We start from the raw sequence: 9,384 nt of genomic DNA on the forward strand, positions 1-9,384 counted from the left end.
TTCCAGGTGGAAATGCCTGGAAAATCTCCAAAGAGAGAATGCCTGTGGCATCCTGACTGGATTTTGGAATCACCTCACCTGGCTCTTTACGACATGAAGCATCAGTCTAGTTCCACACCTACACATCGCTCTTATCTCGTTCAGACTTAGTTAAAACAGGCCAGTTTAAGTCAATTTTAAAGGATCAATTGGTCATACACATATTGCATATGATCTGGATCTCACTTTTTCTCATGAGACAGTTCCATTTGTGTGATTGTTTTGTGTCAATATGGGATGGATATAGATGTACCCCACCTCTGGCCCTGTAGTAGCTGAAGTAGACACCAGCTCTGCACACAGAGCTCATGGCCATCGGTGGAGGCTGGAATTTAGATAATCTCAGAGACTGAAAGCCTTACTTTTTGTCTTAGCTGTTTCTTCATCACAATGATCTGCGTTACTGTTGACATCACACCAGTCCGCTCAGTCAGGTAATCGGTATCATCAGGTAATCATCAGTCAGGTAAGGTTGAGAGACATTTAAATGCCTTCTATCCCTAACAGTGAATCCACCATTCTGAAGCAGGAGCCCAAAGCCACAGGAACTCAAACCAGCTGCTTCACACTCAGCTGTACCACATAGAAAAAGTGACACAAAAACCTGTGCTGTGATTGCAGTTCTATAGGATGAGTAAATAGTAATCTGCAGTAATGCAGATCTTGTGTCAGTTTGTTATGTTGAACAGAAAGCTGAGCACGAAAGTGACGCTGTAGCTTCACTATCCGATCAGCATTCCCACCCACGTCTATAGCTGCACGTGGAGGGTAGTGACCAAACAAGTTGACAGGTTGAGGAGCTGAGTGTTTTGAGAGGGGGTCAGAGTAGACTACTCAACAGTGCAAGTTGAGGTGGTTCAATGCATCTGACTAAGATTACCTTCTGGACACCTCCTAGTTGAGCTGTTTTGGGCGTCTCCAAATGGTCCTGGGGTAGATCCAGGACATGCTGGTGAGATTATGTCTCTCAGGTGGAGTTGGAGCTGGAGAAGGTGGCCGGACAAAGGGATGCCTGGGTATCTCTGTCCCCACAACCCAGACCTGGAGAAGCAACAGAGGATGGATGGATAAGTTGCCAGTTCATACTACTTTAAATTGTAAGGTAAAGAGGTAAAAACTTGAATAATCTGACGAATCTGAGCATGTGCCTGTCAAAAGTGGGGAGGAAGAACTTCTTTTTAAGTTGACCTCTGATCTGAGCTCAGTGAGGAGCAGCTGAGATTTAGGGTCTGCATGATTTCTTTTGGTTTGGCTTCCTTGTATAAAAGCTTAGATTTCCGTGAGTTATTTCCCTTCCATTATTCAGATGTCACTCAGATGACTGATAACGGTGGTTTTGATCGACTCATCAGAGGCTTATTCGTGCAAATCAGCTTGCAGCCATTATTCATCTGCCTCAAGCTTCCAGCAGAACATTGCTCACTAAGCAGCACTGTGATAGCAGGAAACATCAGAACTACAAGAAAGTGTCAGAAGTCCGATTGTAATTCCAGACTGAAAGTTTCTAACTTGGCAGTGCACAGAACTCTATAACACTGTGGAGACTACATCAGCTCTATCTAAAACACAAGCAGACAGATCAAAAGTGAACACACCACGACATCAATACATCAAACTCTGATGAGACAGGAAAAAAAGCCATCACACAGAATTAAAGAAAGATGGGAAAACACTGTGAAGTACTGATGGGTGAGGGGCAGGATCTCTAAACTACCTTTCAAGAAAGCAATAAAGACCTGAGGTGGGGTAAAATAAAGTGCCATTTCAGCATTAAGATAACTATAGAATGAAAACTGTGTTTTGCTTCTTAGAGCTGAACTCCATGAGGGGAAGCAGCACTCTGCTTTGCATCTTTGTGAAGCAGGAAATTTAAAACCCCAAACACATCTCAAAGCCAAATTTTAACATAGAGCCTTTTAATTTTTTTTTACAATTACACTATAAGTCATATTGGAATTTTTTTGCATTGAATAAATTACAAGTCTCTGACTTTCATAAAATTTTATTCCACGCTATATCTGGTATTATAAACTAATTAAAAAGTTGGTTTTTTTTATTAAGTGAAACTTGATCACAAAGTCAGTTAAACTTCAGGAATATCAGTCTGTCCAGTTAGGAATCAAAACATCTGTGTCTCTGGTGCACAGTGCCAAGTGTGCCCTTCAGTTTTTTGAGAAGCGTATTAATTTACTAAATTACTCTAAAATCTGAGTTTTAATTAAACGTATATGGTAAGAAGGAGATGCAGTTCTGTAGTAAATTAGGCTCCACCCACCTTATCCAGCCACAACAGCAGTACTATACAGTGCTACATCAGCTACTGACACATGAACATAACTGCTGATGTTAATTACACTTGCATGAGTTCCTTTCTGCACTGAATGCTTTTACTTTTGATACGCCGGCATTATATTAATATACACTTACTATACACTTACAATGAATTCAGTACGAGTTTGCTGTTGTTGTTTTACAGTATGGGATTTTTTTTTCACCTGATTCCTAAAACTAAACTATAAACTAAAACTAGGAGAGAAAAAATCTTTTTGTTACTTTTTGTTACTGTGAATATATAAATATGTATTAAGTGTAATTATTTTTTATTTTTTTATTTTTTTTGGTCGTGGTCAGTTTGATCAGAAACTTGGTGAATCTGGTTACTGAGGAGATGACTTTGTTTCACGTGTTGCTGTATTACTGTAAAATTCTGATCGTCTTCGTTTTTACCATTGAGTCACCAATTAGATAATAAAGGACTAAAATAAAATTAGAGTTTAAACGGGCACTTTTTAAAAACGGTTTTAACAGTAACAGGTAACCACAGTGCAACAGGTGTCAGCCGCCACCAGATGGCGCTGTATTCACCGGAACTTGACCTCAGCATGCGCCTCTTCTGTGCACAGCGGCGTCACAGATGCGGTAACATCACTGAGGAAGTGTTTGATGAGCTTTACTAAAAAGTGGACTCACGGACTCATCTGAAGTCATCTCTTATATCGGGCTATGTTGTGTGGTTGTCGTGGCCGAGTGGTTAAGGCGATGGACTAGAAATCCATTGGGGTCTCCCCGCGCAGGTTCGAATCCTGCCGACAACGAGCTGACGTTTTCAAAACCGGTCATAAGGACGTAAAAAAATCATTACTGCTGACTAGAACCGCCATGTTTCTCTGTCATTGCATCAATTTCACGGCACCTGTTTGACATTAAATAGTATAAAACACTGGCATTACTAATAACCTCATTGTAGGTGCTGTTCTGTTTAAGTCCAGAGTTCTAATAAATGCGATTAGTAACACCTGTCTTTATTTATGTCAAAACGTCTGCTGCATGGAAAAAGGTCTGTTCGAGGATTAAAGCTGATTTTCTTTGGACCTGACTCATCCAGTCACGATTAACGTGTAGCTTTCTTGTTACCTGTACAGATGATTTAACTGTGTCCTCCATATTTGACCACTTCAGTTGTTGCCATCAGTAAACGAATTTACCTTAGAAGGCTTTTAGAAGTTGTTGGGGTTTTTTTGTTTGTTTGTTTGTTTGTTTGTTTGTTTGTTTTTTACAGATATTTAATATGATAATAGGTTCTATAGGGTGACCATATTTTGATTTCCAAAAAAGAGGACACTTGGCCCAGTCATGAACAAATTTAATAATACTGTTTGCTTAAAGAAAACTTTAACATATTTAAACAATGCCTTCTCTGTGCAGTTAATGAATGGTGAAATACAAATGTCATATAGGCTTTTCCAAGTCAACAAGTGCAAAAAACAGAGGATGGTTGGTCACCCCATAAGTATTGATTAAACCACCGATTTTTTACAGAATGAGTTACAGAATTACTTTTTTTCCCTGTGTTGCTGTTGAAGGGTAAACTGTAGAATGCACACTTCTTGAGACTTCTTCCAGCCGCCACCCAGTGCATTAAGAACATCAAAGTCACATTATTATGGGAATCAGCAAAAGACTATCCCAACAAAGGAAAAGTTAATGGAAATCCTGCTCTGGAAAATCCTGGGTCACTTTGATAGAATTTAAAATGTTCCCAGTCTCTTTAATGAACCAATAGGCATTAAGGCACGTATGCCTTTTTTCCCCCACCTTTTTTTTTTTTACTTTAAACAATTACATAAGCTATGCAGAGTTTATTATGGAATATTCAGCAAAGGATGCATTTCACGTAGCAGCAATTATAAAAATACAAAGAACAACAACATCTAATAGTCTGTGAAGGTTCTCAGTCATCCAGGTCATCGTAGTCTAAGGAGCTTGGAAAGAAAAGCGTCTGGACTTCTTTAAGTTGCTTGAAGACGTTTCACCTCTCATCCGAGAAGCTTCTTCAGTTCTAAGGGTCAAATGGTGGAGGGGGGTCCTTTGTCCCTCTTTGGGGGGAAACTCCCACTGGGTTTAAATCTGGGACTCTCCACCATTTGACCCTTAGAACTGAAGAATCTTCTCGGATGAGAGGTGAAACGTCTTCAAGCAACTTAAAGAAGTCCAGACGCTTTTCTTTCCAAGCTCCTTAGACAACATCTAACAGCACTCACATGTTCCTCCATTTTCCCACTTGCAACAAACTGTACCTCTTTAAACCTATAAGGAAGGGCGGGCAAGGTTGCTGTTGTATCAGTATCTCATAATGGAAATTGTGTAGTGTCACAGTACACACTTTACCCTTCACCCTCACTGAAATTACAAAGTAAAAAGTCATGGTTTCTTGCAGTTCAGTCATTGGCACACCCACTTATGTGTCTGCACAGAACCTGGCAGGACCCAGTCAGTGTAATCCTGTCAGTTTCCTGTCTTCCCCTGCTGCTTTAGGCTCAGATCCAATGGGCTCTAGGCCAGGGAGGAGCAGGAAGGAAGTCTTTGTGAATGTCTGAGTATCTGCTCTCAGCTGAGACCCTGGAGTCTGGCAAATGCTACAGCTGATAACAAGTTCGCCCTCCAATATTTACACTTCTTCTTGTTCTTGGCATTCACCTGTTGTTCGGTTACACACAGATACAGTAAAAATAAAGAAACTATTTTCTTTAACCTGTCCTATGTATTGCTTGCGCTGTCTGTTTTACCACCAGAAGTGATATGGACATTACTTTTATTTCGTTGGATGGTAAAGTGCAAACTGCGTCCAGGACTCAAAATCCAGTTTTGAGTTCCCTCCCCAGACGCCTTAACGCCCACTCACATCCTGGGCCATCTGACCTCAGGAATTCACATGACAAGGTGCGGCCAGGTTTCACAATGGGCTCACCCGAAACCCTGGCTGATTAGGTCCCACACCCGCTTTCACACCTGGGCGCATGTGATTAGAGGATCACCAGGGGTCCTTTGTCTCTCCTTGGGGGGATACTCCCACTGGGTTTAAATCTGGGACTCTCGGCCATTTGACCTTAGAACTGAAGAAGCTTCTCGGATGAGAGGTGAAACGTCTTCAAGCAACTTAAAGAAGTCCAGACGCTTTTCTTTGCAAACTCCCCTAACTTACTTACTTACTTTCTGGAATGGTTGGTAAACCATGAGACAGCCTACAGGGAGGAGGTGGATCGTCTGGCTGAGTGGTGCGACACAAACAACCTGCTGCTTAACACTGAGAAGACTAAGGAGCTCATCGTGGACTACAGGAGGAATGCTGACCCACATCCACCCATCCACATTAAGGGGATGGCTGTGGAGTGTGTGAGCAGCTTCAAGTTCCTGGGAGTCCACATCTCCGAGGATCTCATCTGGACGACCAACTGCTCCAAGCTGGTCAAGAAGGCTCACCAGCGCCTCTTCTTCTTGAGGACTCTGAGGAAGAACCACCTGTCCTCAGACATCCTGGTGAACTTCTATCGCTGCACCATCGAGAGCATCCTGACCAACTGTATAACAGTCTGGTACGGGAACTGCTCTGCCTCGGACCGGAAGGCGTTGCAGAGGGTCGTGAAAACTGCCCAGCGCATCACCGGAGCACCACTTCCTGCCATAAAGGACATCTACAGGAAGCGGTGTCTGAAAAGGGCTGGGAAAATCATCAGAGACCCCAGTCACCCATCACATAGACTCTTCACCCTCCTGCCCTCTGGGAGGCGCTACAGGAGCCTCCGGACTAAGACCACCAGGTACCGGAACAGCTTCTTCCCCACAGCTGTCAGACTCCTGAACTCTGCCTCCTGACATCTGACCCACGTTAAACTCATGGACTGAACATACACACACCCACAACCACTAGCACTTTACCACTACTGTATAGTTCTGTGTAGATAATCATTCTGTACATACGATAATTTTTAATCCCACAATTGTTTATAACTTACATAGTTCACATTCTGTATAACTGTATATCTCAGATTTCTGTATAGTTTTTATTTCATATTTATATCCTGTTCATAGCCTGTACATAGCTTGTACTCACTACAGCCTGTACATACTTATAGTTATAGAATATTCATAACATACTTCACACTGTGTACATTATAACATACCATAATAGACCCATTTCTGTAATATACTTACACATCTCTATTATTGCTAATATATATATTGTAATATATCTATATCACGACTAAAGCACTTTCTGGATGGATGCAAACTGCATTTCGTTGCCCTGTACCTGTGACATGTGCAATGACAATAAAGTTGAATTCTATTCTATTCTATTCTATTCTAAACAAATGAGTCTAAGCATTAAGTTTTGGTGCTTTGACTTCTATTCTAAAGAGCCTAGTTATAAAACTAATGATTCTGCTGGATTTCATCTTCTTCAGGAAAATTATACAAGAACAGAATATTTATTTCCCCGCTTCTTTAAACTGTTTGATCCTATTTGCCATTGACAAGCATTTAAAGGCCTTGTGTTTCTCTTTGCAAGTCAGCAGACTCTGCAGAAGATTTGAACTTGTCAGGTCTAGTTTTGTTTTCTCTCACCCGTTACAACCCCTCTGAGCTGCAGCCGTAATAGTGGAGCGGAGGAAGAAGACACTGCCAATTTTTACTGTGGGTGCAACTTCAAATTTAATGTGAGTCTGAACAAAGACCCCAAATGGACAATAACACCCACGGTTTGATTCTATGTTCACCTCATAACAACCTGCGCACATCAAAAAGAAACCCTGTAAACCAGAACGCATTCAGGACTGGAATCTGACACCTTTCTTAGAAATGCGTGACTCCTCATCTTGCTCCTTTTTTAAACAGCATGTTCAAACATGCAGTCTTGCTTTCCAGGGTAATGAAACACGAATAATCTACATACCACTAAAAAACTAATAATAATAACATATCCTCTACTTGAAGATCACCCTCTGGGAAATTACAGGCCGGTGCTGAGAGAAGTACCCGTGATGAATTAAAAAGAAAACAGTGAAATCAAACCATTTTGCTGGGAGGCACGTGGCTGTGTTTCAGGAACCCTCACTTGGGGGAAGCACCAAGCTGAATGACTGGGCAAGAGAGCCCTCACATTGATTTTACAATCAACAAACAGCATTTCAACCACTTTTCGCAGGGAAGAATTGGCTCATTGGTTTGAAAATTGATGGTGTTGTACACATGAAAACATGCACACTTGACCAACGAAGAAGTACACAAACGCCAGGCATTCCCTCACATTCTGAGGGCATGTGTGTAAAGCTCACCACCTTGGAAATTGGTCCATTAGCTCCAGAATTGATAGCATCGCAGAAATCACACACCACAGAAAACACACACACACACTCTAGCAACGTACAAGGCCACCTTTAAGTGAGCGTGTGTCTAACACACGCTGGTCTGTGAAAAAGGGTCATTTAAAGATCCATCGCCATCTGTTATGGTCCCAGCATGCCATTTTCTCCTCTGTGGGGGCCTTTGATTTAACGACAAAAGGGTAACATTGCTTCCTTCCTTCCCACTGTGCGACCAGACATCCAGTCATAGCTGGTTATACAAATCAAACACTGCCGGGCATTCATCGCATCATCACAGGTATGCCCACCTGTGAGGGATTGTCGCTGGTAATCACAAACATTAGGGGTCCCATTTAAACACTGATCAGGGACTGTTTGTTGTGGTTCTTGCAAATATCACATAACCAGAGAAAACTAACTATGAAGTTTGAGTAGACAGATGGGTGATTAGATTTGAAAATACAGTTTTTTTTTGCAGATTTGCTTGTAAAAAAACAAAACAAAAAACAAATCTGTTAATCCAAAATTATGTTTGGGGAGCTTTAAAGGCCTTAAAATGCCTAATTATTTCCAACATATGAGTTAGTTCAAAGGCACAAATCTATTGTGTCCTATTGTGTATTGGTCTTTGTTTCCAACACATGGACACTCTAGTGGAAATTTATCAATTCTGTTTTTGCATCCAAATATCTCAAAGTTGCAATAATCTGTGTTGATGTTAAATTATGGAGACCAAGCAGCTCCTAATGAATTAAACCATAAATTCCTACTTTGGTATGAATTTGGGTCTTTCGTCTTGGTCTTGAGCTTTGGTCTCTGCAGCTAATTCCCAAGCTCACCCATTTAAATTTTGTTAAAGGGCTTAAAGTTTGTCTTCATGAATAACTTGGTGGGACGTCAGGTTTTGACACAGGCAGCTGTAGGTGCTATTTGTCTTCTAGGCCTGACTTCTAACTGGACTCCCTGATCACTAGCACTCAACTCTGTTGGCGCCCTTTGGAGCAATTTAGATGCAGTTATAGATATAATATGAAAAAGAAACAAAATCCAATATTTTTAAGCACTAGTTAGATAATATCTGTCCTGGCAACAAACCTGGAATGTCTTGCTATCGTCAGCTAATAATTTAATACTGTCTCATGCAGATGTTGCTCTAAAAATCCAACTTGCTGGTAACAAAACTATTCCCCCACCCAACTGTTCTCCTTATCTCTACACAACTTTTTTAGCCTCTTTTTGTTTGTTGCTTTGAATTTAGGACCTGCAAAATCAATTCTCAGTGGGACAGCAAAACCTTGTCTTGCTTACCGAAGTAATTATCACCAAAGTGATGATCAAATGGGTTTAGAAAGTCAAGACAAAAAACTGAGCTAATAGAAGAGTGTATTGGATTTTGCTAATGCTGGAGCAGGTTTTCCTAAAAAGTAGACTGACGTGTATTTAAGATGATGAGTAATGTTTTTGTTTAATCCACAGACAAAGGTCCCAGACTTAAACATGACTGTGAATTCAGTATCCATAATGCACATGCAGCAGTTAAATAAAAGCGAAAGATTCACTGAACTATCTGTCAGAAAAGCTTCACACGAGAGCTAAACACTTGACATTTCAGAGCATAATATCTCAGAGTATACAAGAGTCTGTCATTAAATCTGGTACAAATTCTGCCTCAGGGTCTTTCAGTTGCATTCTTGCATCCACA

General features: G+C 41.0%; 1 non-coding gene across 1 annotated transcript; it reads left to right on the plus strand.

Moving 5' to 3' along the window:
* The first annotated feature begins 3,052 nt into the window (after positions 1-3,052).
* Positions 3,053-3,134, plus strand: trnas-aga (transfer RNA serine (anticodon AGA)). The gene has a single exon. It is a non-coding gene; the product is annotated as a tRNA-Ser (tRNA).
* Positions 3,135-9,384: the final 6,250 nt, after the last annotated feature.

Source organism: Oreochromis niloticus, linkage group LG16, assembly GCF_001858045.2.
Source record: "Oreochromis niloticus isolate F11D_XX linkage group LG16, O_niloticus_UMD_NMBU, whole genome shotgun sequence".
NCBI lineage: Eukaryota > Metazoa > Chordata > Actinopteri > Cichliformes > Cichlidae > Oreochromis > Oreochromis niloticus.